Source organism: Neopsephotus bourkii, unplaced genomic scaffold (genome assembly GCF_033783945.1).
Source record: "Neopsephotus bourkii isolate Nb327-2 ecotype Australia unplaced genomic scaffold, CSIRO-AGI_Nbou_v1 NB_1016, whole genome shotgun sequence".
Taxonomy (NCBI): Eukaryota; Metazoa; Chordata; class Aves; order Psittaciformes; family Psittacidae; genus Neopsephotus; species Neopsephotus bourkii.
This window is the reverse complement of record NW_026901505.1, coordinates 531,997-544,252: the sequence shown is the minus strand read 5'-3', so window position 1 is coordinate 544,252 and position 12,256 is coordinate 531,997. Positions and strand designations below refer to the sequence as shown.

The 12,256-nt window shown below is 49.6% G+C and overlaps 1 protein-coding gene across 1 annotated transcript in view; it reads right to left on the bottom strand.

Annotated features, from left to right (window-relative positions):
• Window positions 1–10,807, bottom strand: part of FAT2 (FAT atypical cadherin 2) — a 56,937-nt gene extending 46,130 nt beyond the window's left edge. Inside the window, exon 1 of the mRNA XM_061360063.1 lies at window positions 10,495–10,807. The gene's annotated coding sequence lies outside the window, so the exon portion shown is untranslated. The remainder of the gene's footprint in view (window positions 1–10,494) is intronic.
• Between the last annotated feature and the right edge of the window lie 1,449 nt (window positions 10,808–12,256).

Below are 12,256 nucleotides of genomic sequence, written 5' to 3'. Positions count from 1 at the left end.
CTGAGATATCTAATTAGCAATAAGTACTGCAAATCCTTTTTCTCTTGGTGCATCGGTACCAACCATCCTGTGAGCTCTCTGTTATGGTCATTACTTTTGGAAACAAATGGTTAGAAGCTGAAGTGAAACTACCAGAATTTATAGAGAAGTCAACTCAATTTGGACTCGACAAAATTCAGGCTTGTTCTTTTCTATGACAGAATTTCACTTCTAGGAAATACAACGTAGTCTCAAATGCACAGCAAATGAAAGAAAATCTTGGAGGACAGGGCTAGGTGATCCAGAAAGGCATGTGGTTCTTTCTGAGAAGTTGAAAACCATGTTCTTAAAAGCTCTGCTTGTTACTTAACAGCGCTTAGGAGCTTTGCAGCATGTAGGGACTTGCCTAGAGCTGCTCCCTTCCAACATTTTCAACTGCTGAACCTGGAAAGAAGACGTATGCGTGCTGCGTGCGCGTGTGTCTACTAGACTGTGGAGCAGGAAAAGTCACATACAATTTAGAGCAGAATAAGACAGCAGAATAAAACAGCAACAAAACCCAGTGTTGTTCCATAACAGCAGAATTAATGAAGCCGATCGCTTTGTATCTGGGCTAATTGACTTTTTAATTGAATTGTACTGAAATGGCAATGTGAACTCATCTCTTATAAGACATCAGAAAACCCACAAGGCAGAGACGTTATGAACTTCATAACCACAAGAAAAGCTGAAGCTAGAGCACATACCTTCTCGGGCACCAGCAATTCAATATGGGAGGATAACCTTGAGCAAGGAGTAGGTTTTCTGGCATTTAACAAGATGCAAACTTTCTTCTGAATCTCTCCTGGAATGTCCTTAACCTCACTCTTGCCTATAGATTTCCTGACATCTAAGAAAAGCTTTACTTACATTGCTGTTTTTTCCTCTGTAGGGGCATAAGCAGAGTTTTACTCTGTCCAGCTAATTACTTTGCAAAACCTGTCATGACTTCATATTTCTGAGAGCTTTGCTCTCAATTACAAGCTGGGCTGAAAGCAATCAATGGCTTCAGCAGTTATTATGAGGGATGGAGAGTAACTATGCACATGGGGCAGAAGCCTCATTTCCTCTGGAAATGGTCTGAAACTTCGAAAGGCACAGTCAGACTTAGGGAGAGTTTTCTAGAAGGCATCACTGTCAGCTTTTACAGTCTAATAGCTTCTCTCTGAGGTGGGACCCATGTCCAAAGCCCTAACACTAGCAAGGAGAGCCTGTTGTGTCCCCTGATACAGACTGGCTGTGCTCTGAGATGTTATTTAATCACCTTTATTACTGCATGTGCTTCTGCTTGGATAATTTCTGTATCAATATTACTGTGAAATTCTACTGCTGACTGAGCAGTTCCACACAAGCCCATGTTTGTGCTCTCTTATTTTATCCTTTGATAAAAGAATGAAATAGAGAGGGTTGTTTACACTAGCTTCCTTCAAGAGTTTTCCTGATGATAGCTGAGTGTCCTGAGGAGAGCCTGCAAATTCTCACTCTAGGACTAGAATCCATCACCTATTGCTTGTAGCCTGGAATTTCTTCTTTAGTAGGTTGCACTGGGAAAATACGACACACTGCATGTCTTGCTTCTCTTGCTCCATCATGGCTTTAATGTAAAAGTAATAGATCTCCCAGGAGATAACTCTACTGCCTCTACTCTATCTCCTGCTTCTGGGATCATTCACACTGGATTCACAATGCAAAACCATCCAGAAGTGGGACTGGGACATTTCCAGAGGCCGTAGTGAAGCTCAACAGGAAAATTGGGCACAGCGCTCTCAACAGGGGGGAAATCTGCTCAACTACTGCCTTGGCTTAGCTCCATAGAAAGCCCCATTGGAACAGCCCCAGAAAGTGACAGTAACGAACTAGTAGAGATAGGGTGGGTTTCTATGACTCTTGTCAAGCTGTGTATAACATGAAATCAGCATAAAATCAATTTACTAGCCCTTAAAATCCCAGATGAAGATGGCTCCCAAGTTCAAGGGCCCTTGCAATGGAGTTCAAAGATCTCCATGTTGAAACTGGGTGAAATCAACTGCATCTGTGATGGATTATTCATGTAGATTAAGATAAGTATTTTGCCTGTTTTTCTGAGCTGTGCTACTCCAGGTCCTTGTGCTCAGAGTAAAGAGTGCATGATCCATGGGACCCATGGCAAGGGGCATACCCTTCAGTTCTGGGCTGCCAGATGTGTTGGAGAAAGGCCATTGGTGGGATGCAGTGGGGAAGGTAAGGCACGCTCCCGACTGAGGGAAATACCAGAGCCTCATTATGTGGTGATTCAGCCTCTCCTCCTAATCACCAGACGAGGATCAGAGAGCCTTGAGGGGCTTCGCTTTCAGCCCTGTAGATGCAAACTCGCCGCAAAAAGAGTAAACACTGTGTCTATCTCCAATCGGAGCCCAAGCGCGTGTCTAAATTTAACATCCAAATTGTGATCCTCTGTCAAAGACATGCCCAAATCTGTTAGTTTGAAATGAAGGAACAAACATAGCATTGAGGTTCAAAGTGTGTGCGTGGGGAGGTGGTGGAGATGGGGGATTTGAGGGGGTCGGTGCAGGGTACCTACTCCATCCGCTTGGGATGTGCGGCTGGGGCATGACTATGGGGAAGGGTCCTCTGGAGGGTCCTCCTTCGGATCTCCTGTGGTGTGCAGGCTGCTCTGTTTGTCATGGATATGGCAGAAAAGAGCTGCAGCCTGCCAGGAACCAGGTGTGGCCCCAGCCGCACCTTTTGATTCCCTTCAAGAGGAGCATTTAAAAGCAGTAAAAACCCAAAACACAAAACAAAGTGAGCTGAGTGCACCAAGAGCAGCATTCCCCTCGCTAGCTGTGGTGGGGGTTTAGCCCAAAGTTCTGAGATCAGAACATGAGAGAAAAATAGTCATTTTCATGGGAAAATAAAGACAACTCTTCCCTTATTGCTCTTTCATCAGCACACATCCCAAACTCTCTTTCTTCCTCTTTCTTTCTCTCTTGCTCCTCCCTCCCCTTTTTCTCCCTTTTTTTCTTCACTACAGGAAACACTTTCTCCCCAGGACAGGTACTGATCAAAACCACCCCCAAACACATCAATGTCTTTGAGTAAGAGCTGGGGAGGAGAGTGGAGATGCACTTGGTTAGTTGAATTATCAATGATATGGAAGTTTAATGGTAGGTCTGAATTTCAGTGGTCACTGGGGAATAGACAGAGAGCAAAGAACATAAATCATGTAAGATGGTGGGTGCAAGGCTTTGGGAAAGTGAATGGGAGTTGGGGCTCTCTCTTCTCCTAGCTTAGGTGGTAGTTGAGCAGAAGGGGTTCGGCTGTAGCTGGGGCAGTATCCTTACAATTGCTTGCCAAATAGGATCAATCAGGAAACATTCCTAATGTTAGAAAGTCACAGATTAAAAAGCACACTCCTTGTACAGGTGTTGAGCCATGTCTGTGAGACGTTTTGATTCCCAGCACTGAAATAACTCATGTACACCCTGCATGGAGGCTGGGCTGCTTGGCTGGTATTTGTCCTCTTCTCTGCTGTCCCTTTCCAAGCAATGGGATCGAGCTTTTCCCATCACCTCGTCAGTGTTTTTTTGAATGAGGTGCTGAATCCAGGCTAGCAGCTAGCATTTTCCGTGGAGATCCTCCTCCTGCATTCAGTTGTGCAGTCTCTGATTGGTTTTGCAGCAAAACAAGAAACACATCCTGGAGGAACTTCAGAAAGCCAGAAAACTAATGAAAAGAGCCCTTGAAGTTATGATGTTTCCTTTCTCAACGTCTCAGGGTTTCCCAGTGTCTGTGGATGGTTTTCTTAAGGCTGGTGTTGCAGAACTGTGTTTTACACCAGCCTGCTTGGGGGCTGTGTAAGTGTGGGTACAGCTTTTTGCTGGACTTGCAGATTCCACCAGGGCGCAGTTGGGCTGTTCCTTCCCCATCTCCACTTTCCCATCTCCAAATGGCTTGGACAGACCTTTGGAAGTTGTTTCCAAATTGCTGGACAGCCTGGAGCAAGGTGGCTGATCATGTCAAACCTGGAGCGCGTGCCTTTTACAACCAAGGTCTGCCCTTGCTCCAAGTGACCTGGGAAACGCTACTGCTGTCACGCAGCGAGTGGCCCATGGGCAGTGCATGGACCCTGCAGTGAAATGATTTCATGGTTCAGCTCCATTCCTGGTGGTAAAGTGTCTGCGTGGTGATGGGGTGGGCTGTACCAGGGGCTTCTCAGCTGCAGGGAAACTGCTCATGGGATTAATGAGTGTCATGGTGGTGTCAAGGTGGTGAGTGGGGCAGTGACTCTTGCTTGGGCTGCTCAGTGTGGCAGGGAATCACATATATGGCTCTGAGCAGGATGGATACAGTCCTATGAGAACCACTGAGATGTTTCTTTTATCATATGCCAGCTAGGCAGCTTTAAACCTGGGGAACTTGGGCTGGCAGCATCTAAGAAGTGTTGGAGGAATAGAGACTCTCTTGAAGGAGTTTGGGAGAAGCCTGTGGGTCATTGACTTGTGTAGGGCAATCTGGACCCGGCAAGGTGCTGGGACACCCTTTTTCTCTATCCAGGCTGTGCTGCTACAGCCATTAGTAAAAACCACTTTCCCTGGGTCTAATCTGCCACAGCCAGTGGACCTATGAGGGGTCCTGCTGGCACCACTGCTCAGGGATGATAGCAGGAACATGGTGGGATACTGTCCCTATTGAGGTGAAGGCAGATGTGCCAGATGTGATTTAGTTGAGTGTAAGAGGAGAGAGTGGGATGGTCTTCCCCATGGGAAGGGTGCTGGAAAGTATTTAGTTACTCTGATGTCCAACTCGTCCTTTCCCCATACAGCTGAATGCTCTTGCCACCTTTGTCACTGTGCCAGTTGTTCACAAGTTGGATGCTCAGATCCAGACTGGCTCTAAATGCACCTTCCTCCAGGACATCTTATGGTGGCCTCCTCCAGCTGCTCTACCTGCTGCCCTGGTTTGCTCCTCCACTGGGGCACTCAGGTGCTATGTATCAGTACCTCTGAGCCCTCCTCTGTCCATGAGCAAAGCTTCATGTATGTGAAGCCAAAGACTTTCTCTTGTCAGCTTTCCACCCGTGATGTGCATTTCTGTCCAATGATCTGACAACCCCAGGGAGAGCCTGGTTTTGTACTGCTGCCAACACCTAAGCCTGGCTCAGGTATGTCACATAGCTGGGATTTCTCTGTCACTGTTGTAAGCCTTCTGGAGCTCATCTGTTAGGCACAGGAGAACTTGAACAGGCTTGAATTCCTCATAGAGTTGTAAGGGTCAGTGATCTTTATCTGCCTTGGCATTGCGACATCATTCTAGAGCAAGAGTTAATCATTCAGTTCCACAACTTGGAGCCCTCAGTAGGGGTCTGGGGTTATGGGAGGAGGCCTGAGGGGTGAGTGCAGTCCCCACTGCCTTGCTGCTGGCTCCTGTCACAGAGAAAAGTGTGACAGGGAGGTTGACTTCCTTGTGCCAAGGGCAGGGGGAAGCATCCTCCTGCATTATTCCTAATCCCCTTCCTCTGTTTTCCCCCCAGAAGATCAGCTGCTTTTCCCTCCTCACTGATCACTTCCTGCACTCCCCAGTTATCAGCAGCAAGGGAGTAAAACTCTCCTGTGGTCCAGAAGCTGCCATTGCACAGATAACCAGGGAGGTGTTGCAGGGTGGTGGCTATCTCGTTGGCCAAGCACAGCAGGCAGGGCAACCAGGAGACAAGGAGGAAACAGCGTACCCCACTGATGGCTCTAGTGGGAACAGGGTACCTGCTCCTTGTGAAAAGAAACAGCCCTTGGGGCTGGAGATGGGAAGTGCTCGGTGGTAAGAAGTCTCCATGGGAGCTGCTCACATTGCAGGATGCGAGGGATCCAGGGGCTGGGCACCACAGTGCAGGACCCCAAACATGTTGGCACAAGAACCTGCTGCAGCGTGCAAAGCACCCATGTGAGCACATCCCACCTCTGCTGCTGCCCGGACTGTGCACCTCTCTCCTGGGATTCAGCTCCCATGGAAGCTGTTAGTGCCAAAGGCCACATACCTCAGTCACTGCAAACTAGCTGGCCCAGCAGGTATGCCGTGACCATCAGCACAGCCTGCGAGAGCCCACAAGGGATCCTGGGCTCTTTCTTGATTGCTTTCTCCTGCCAAAACTCATACTGAGCCTTTCTCATTTTCCTCATGCTTGGGATGCAAATTATCTTGCATTGATAATCATTGCCCTGTCTGTAGACTGCTGAGGGAAGCTGGCGTGTGGGATCACATTATCAGTCTTCCCTGCTGCCTTTAGGATTCACTGGCCAGTTTTAGCCAAATTTAACCAGATAGGTAAAGACTTAAAAGGAGTTAGGTTTGCACAAGCTTCTGAAAAGCATCAGGAGAGAGGAGAGAAATCTAAATTAGGACTCCCAGCTGGAAGAAAAGGCTCTAATGTGAGCCCAACCCGATTATTAGACATCAGAGAATCCACACAAGAGAGAGTGCCCCAGGCAACCAAGCTTCATGAGTTCTGCTGCTCGCAAAACAGCTGTTTATTTAGGTGCTGCAAAGCCTGCAAGATCTTTTCTGGGATCCCAGAAAACTCCCATCTGACCCACCAGAACTATGAACCCAGGCTGGGCTCAGCTCCCACCCGAGGGGACCAGCTCTGCCCGGTGTTTGAAGGGGCTCTAACCCTGAGCTCTTTGACCCTGTAAGTTCTCATCCACACCTTAACTCAACCTGGATGTTTGCAATGAGGACACTGGCTACATCACCTGAGTGCTGGTAGTCTTCTGATGCCCTTTCTATGCTTCCCTGTGGGGATGTTGTGGTTTAAACCCCAGCCAGTAACTAAGTACCACACAGCTACTCAGCCTCTCCTTCTGCTCTTCCATGTAGAATACATGTTATCCTATGGTCAGTCAGGTTTGGTGGGAGGGAGTCCAAGAGCATCTTGGCACGAAGGGCTGGGTGAGGGCCCATGTGCCCTGCTGGATGCAGGTGAGGAGCTCTGGCACCCAGTAGGATATGGACCTCTTGACTTGTCTGCCCTGCAGCACAGCCCTGGCCACTGTGCCTCCTCCCTCACCTTTTCCTCTCCTGCCAGGCAATTCTCATTCACCCACAGACCTGTCCCTGCACTGGTATGAAGATCTTCTCGTCCCCATGCCCAGTACCCTGCTGGTCTTTCCCTTCTGGTGCCTGAAGGTGAGTACGGAGAACAGCTTTCCACTCTGCCTACAGCCTCCTTCTCTCTGTTGCCATCTGTCTGCCTTTTGCTGCTCCTTCCCATCCCTCTCCTGTGTTCAGAGGCAGTGTAAGGACACAGAGGACAGAGATGAATGAGATGCTCAGGGCATGATCCTCCCCTGTAAAAGGATGGCTGGTTGGGATGCCAGTAGCTGTGCTGCAGAAATCCCCTGTATCAAAGGGATACCTGCAAGCTCCCAAACCTGCCTGCCCTTGGGAAACCTGCCTGCAGCAGCCCACCTTCTGCTATACCCACCGCTGATGCAAAGCCAGCCTGTGGCCTGGGGAGCTCAAGGTTTCACCAGAGAAAAGATTAACTCCCGAGACAGGCATGTTTGCCCAGCCTGGCCTCATTGCCACAGCGTGTCCTTGTCAGCTCTCATTATTTCCCCAGTACAAGGTGCTACCTCCAGCTCTGGACTGTCTGCTGGAAATACACTTCTGAAAGCTCTCACCACTGCAACACCTCTGTGGAGCAGGCAGGGGTGCATGGGTGCTGCTTGCAGCCCCTGAGACAATCAGATACCAGGCTGGGCACACAATGTCCCTGTCAACCTGAGCATATGGAGCATCTATTCATGGCATTACTGGCATATCCCAGGCTGCCTGAGTCACAGCATCTATCCAAGGTACAACCTGCTCAGTCCAAAATAGTCCCACAACATACATCAAAATAGCTACACTTGGCCATCCCGCATGGCCAGTTCTGATTGCTTAGGAGGAACACAAGAAACAAGGCACATGTAATGCGCTCCTTCTCACACTCTCCAGCATCATTGGAAGTACATGGTGGTTCTTGCTTGGGCTGTTGCTTTTCACACCTCCACTGGAGCTATCCATCCCAAGTGGATCGAACCTTGTTTGAAGCCAAGTACACTTTTGGCCTCTGCAATATCCTGTGGCAATGTGTTCCAGAATTTAATTATGCCCTCTGTGTGGAAAAGGAGAAAAAACCCAAACTTCCTTTGGTTTGTTTCAAACCTGCTGCTGGTTCATTTCTGAGCTACAAACCTTCCTCACAGCCCGCGCAGCCTGCCCCTCCCTGGAGCTCCTGCTTCCAAGAATTAGGAAAGTTTCTTTGCTAATAAACCAGTACCTGCCCCATTGCCAAGGAAAAAAAGTGTGGTTGAGAGGAAAAATGGCTTGCTCAGCACATCAGCTTGCTAATAGACAATGGAGCATCGGTGTTGCCAACCCAGTTTAAAAGGGAAGAAAAAGGCTGAGGGTGTTTAATTCTCTTACGCTTGTGCACGGCAGAGAAGAAAGCCCACTGCTGCTCGAGGTGCAGCTGCACTTGCGTACTCCACACGTGGCAAAAACACAAAGTGAGGCGTGCAGAGCAGGGAATGCCATTTCTGTAGCACGGAGGTAGCTGGAACGATCCTCTAGGACTTGCCTTGGAGCAGTTGGCAGGAGCGTAGGATGCAAAATGCATTAGTTTCTAACAGATGTTTGATTCCAGGTGTTACTCCTCCTTTGAACTCTCCCTTCGTACATGAGCGGTGCTTGTTTGTTTGCAGGGCTGGGAGACGCACTGGGTTCTGAGAGTTAGGATTTGAAATGCATTTGTGCAGCAAGCTGTAGCTATGGGAAAGGCTCGGAAGGGGAGCAGATCCCTTTGCAGGCAGAGTGGTTCAGCTCGCTTTTGCTACGTTACAGAGCACATTAGGGTACAACAAGAACACGGGGAGAAGGAGAGACTGAAGCCCCTGGCTGGGTTAGAAACCTCTTGCATGCTCAGACCCTCAGGAACCCCAATCTCTTATCAGACAGGCGGATGTCCCTGAACTGTTCCGATAAGGCAAGGTGCGCTGAGCATTAGGCGGCGATAAGGGTGCACAATACCAAGCACAGTGATTTTTACCTCCCCGAATACTGAGACAGCCCAGCCTTCCTCAGCAGCCCGATACAGACTGTTTGCTTTCCGTCCTGAGGCCGTGATAACCTCCCAGGTCTCTCTAGCTGACAGCCTGGAGGGCTTTGGCAGCTCTGTATGCATCCCATGCCCGCTCTTTGCCATTCTGAGTGCTGGACCAGCGCACACAGTAGGCTACATGTCCTCCTGCCTGCATCCGGGGCACCCTGGGCAAAAAGGAACCCATTGGCACAGCCCTGCCTGCCCCAGCAAAACCTGCCCAGCTCTGGCCACCGCACAACCCGGGCTTCCATGAGTCCTGGCAAATCTCAGCCCTTCACAGCAGCAAAACCAAGTGAGCACCAGCTCCTCCTAAGAGTTATGCCCGAAGCAACCCCTGTCGTGTGGCAGCTGATCTTTGCCCCTCTGGAGCACTGCACTCCACCAGGTCTGCTTCTAATTCCCCTGTGAGGCTCATTAGTTGGTAACTGCTGTTTGGAAGGGCCCTGCTCGCTCCAAGTGCCCAGGCCTCCCTCCCTCCTGTATTTTCATGTCTTTCATCGCTGCACACGCATGCTGGAGATAATTCCTGCATGCCCTGAACTGGGATGGGATTTGCTCTGGGATCTCATCTTTTGCCATCAGACACCAGAGGGTGAACAAAGCTGCACCGGTGCAAATACGCACACCTTTACATACATGCTCCTGTGTGGAGCAAGGATGGTGGTTCTCAGTTCAGCTCCCTGGCTCTCCTGTGTGTTGTGGAGCAGGACCAGGGCAGACAACAAGCTCTTGCCTGGGAATGCAGGGATGCAGGGCTGGGGAAATACCAACACCCTGGCTATACTCAGGCATCCCCAACTGGATTAATAGGGAACACAGAGACAGAGCTTGGAATGGCACCGCCTCACCCCAGTTAGTGCAGTTGTACCAACAACCGAGCCTACAGCCGGACGCCATCACTGCTCCTGCAGCAGCACATCCATTGACTCCAACACGAGCATGATCCCTGCAGAAATCTGGCCCCATTCAGACACCTGGAGTGTGTCTCTATTCAGTCCCTCCTCACCTGCCTTGCTCAACAACGTGGATTTTTGCCTTTGCTACCTGGAGCCCACCCACTCCAGGTAGCGCAAACTGGCTGCAGCATGATAAAGTTTCCCAGCTAAAACCAGATGCAAATACAGATGAAGCTTTTCCTGTCTCCTTCTACAACCTCCCAGGAGGGAGAAAGAGATGAAAGGCTCTCCCTTTGCATCCCAAACCCGTATCTTTAGGATAACTCTGTTTCCAGCAAGTTACTCACATGCAAAAGCAGTTTCACGACTAAATCTCTGCATCCTCCATGCCTTCCTCCATCCATGCTGTACAGACTGCTCCCTGAGTCATTTCAACTTCCCACACCAGCCAGCAGCGTGCCTTACCTGTTGCAACAGGAGAGAGACCTCTCCTGAAGTTTACTGCCTCTCTGCTCTCACGGCTGAAAACCCTCTCCCGCAGCAGCGCCTTGCCGCCTGCCGGGGGTCCATGGTGCTTGTAAATCAGAGGAGCGGGCTCGGAGAAATCCCTGCAGGAAGGGGTTTTGGTGGCTGGAGCTCCGGCAGCACAGGTTGAGAGCAGCCAGGGAGAAAGTTGCAGGAGGTGGAACTCCCTCCCTGAAGAGCCAGCCCTTCCGTGACGGACTGGAGGAGGAGGAAGAGGAGAGGCATCGCCCGCTCCCTCGCTGGAGAAGTGAACTTGTGTGTGTGTGTGTGTATGTCAGAGCTGGGCAAGGACCCAAGCCTTAGAGCCAAATAATTGCAGAGCGTTTTACTGTTAGATTAACTCGTACTGCCATCAAATCCAACTCAACTTGGGGGGGGGAAGAGGTAGGGCAGAATATGTCAGGTAAATCCCTCCAACACACCTGAAAAACCCAAAGGTTGTTTTTAACTAGCTGCCAGGTGGGTGTTGCAAGGAGGGATGGGGAGAAGGGGGTGGGGGAAACCTGAATCTGCCCTCGGAGCAGCTGCATGCGGAGAAGCACTTTGAAGGTTGTTGTTGTTTGTATTGGGGAGCCCCCAGAAACCCCAGCTCCTGCCAACAAGCCCCCGGGGTGCTCGGCACTGAACAGAGGATGGAAAAGTGGTCCCTGTCCTGAAAAGGCAAGAGGCAGAGAAAAGAGAGGGAGGCAGCAGGGAGAGATGACAGCATATAGAGACCAGACGTTGTACTGGGCTTTGGGGGATTCTTCGTGGTAAAGAGCATCCCGACACTGCGGGTGTTGGTCAGGGATGGATGGAGAGGAAGGGACGTGGACCCTTCTGTGGGTGTTCCTTGTCACATCCTCTAGAGCATGGGCAGTCTGTGGGCATCTTCAGTCCCCTTTGTCCCAATCCCCCTCCCTCTCCCCTCCTTCTTTCCCCCCCAACCTTTAGATTGTGATGGGGTTTGGGCAGATACAGGGGTAGGTCTCAATGTGGGAAATGAATGCTCAGGGTTAGGTGAAGTTTTTCACCCTTCTGGTGTGTTTTGACAGAGGAAATTGCCAGAAAGCTTTCTGTACAGTTTTAGGAAAACAGATCCAAGTAAATATGGAAATAGGACAGTTTTAACTTTAAACAGTCTGAATAGGTGTCTAACTGCTCCTTTTGTGCAAGGGACAATGATGGAAGTGAGCACATCGATTAGCATCCCTTTTGAGAAGGAGTGATTGGTGCAGACTTGCACCGTGGTAGTCACCAGTGAAGCCCCCAGGACAGCAGGTTGTGCATCCTCCAGCCACACAGACAGCTTCAAACGGAACTCGTCCCAAACTAGACACTGCCAAATTAAATCACAGGACACCAGTCCATGGGAAAATCCATATGATTTCATGGTGCACATCCAGAAAGATGTGAAGAGGTTGATCCATGTTATATTGGCCTATTCGGAGGCAAGAGGAATCTGGTAAATTTACCAAAAAATACAGTTTTGATTGAATCAAAATTGTTCAGCATTTTAGATTAAAGCTAGTGAATGGTTTGTACCAAGAATGAGAGAAGAAATTTGCACAGCAAGGTCAGACTGAATGATCTTCCTGGGGTCACCCTGGGACAGTGCTGAGTTGGGAATTGATTTGCTGGCTTTTGTACTACAGATGTTCATGCTGGGTGCTCTCCTCATAGCATCTTAGCAATCATCTTAAAGGACTCTGATTTCAAGCTC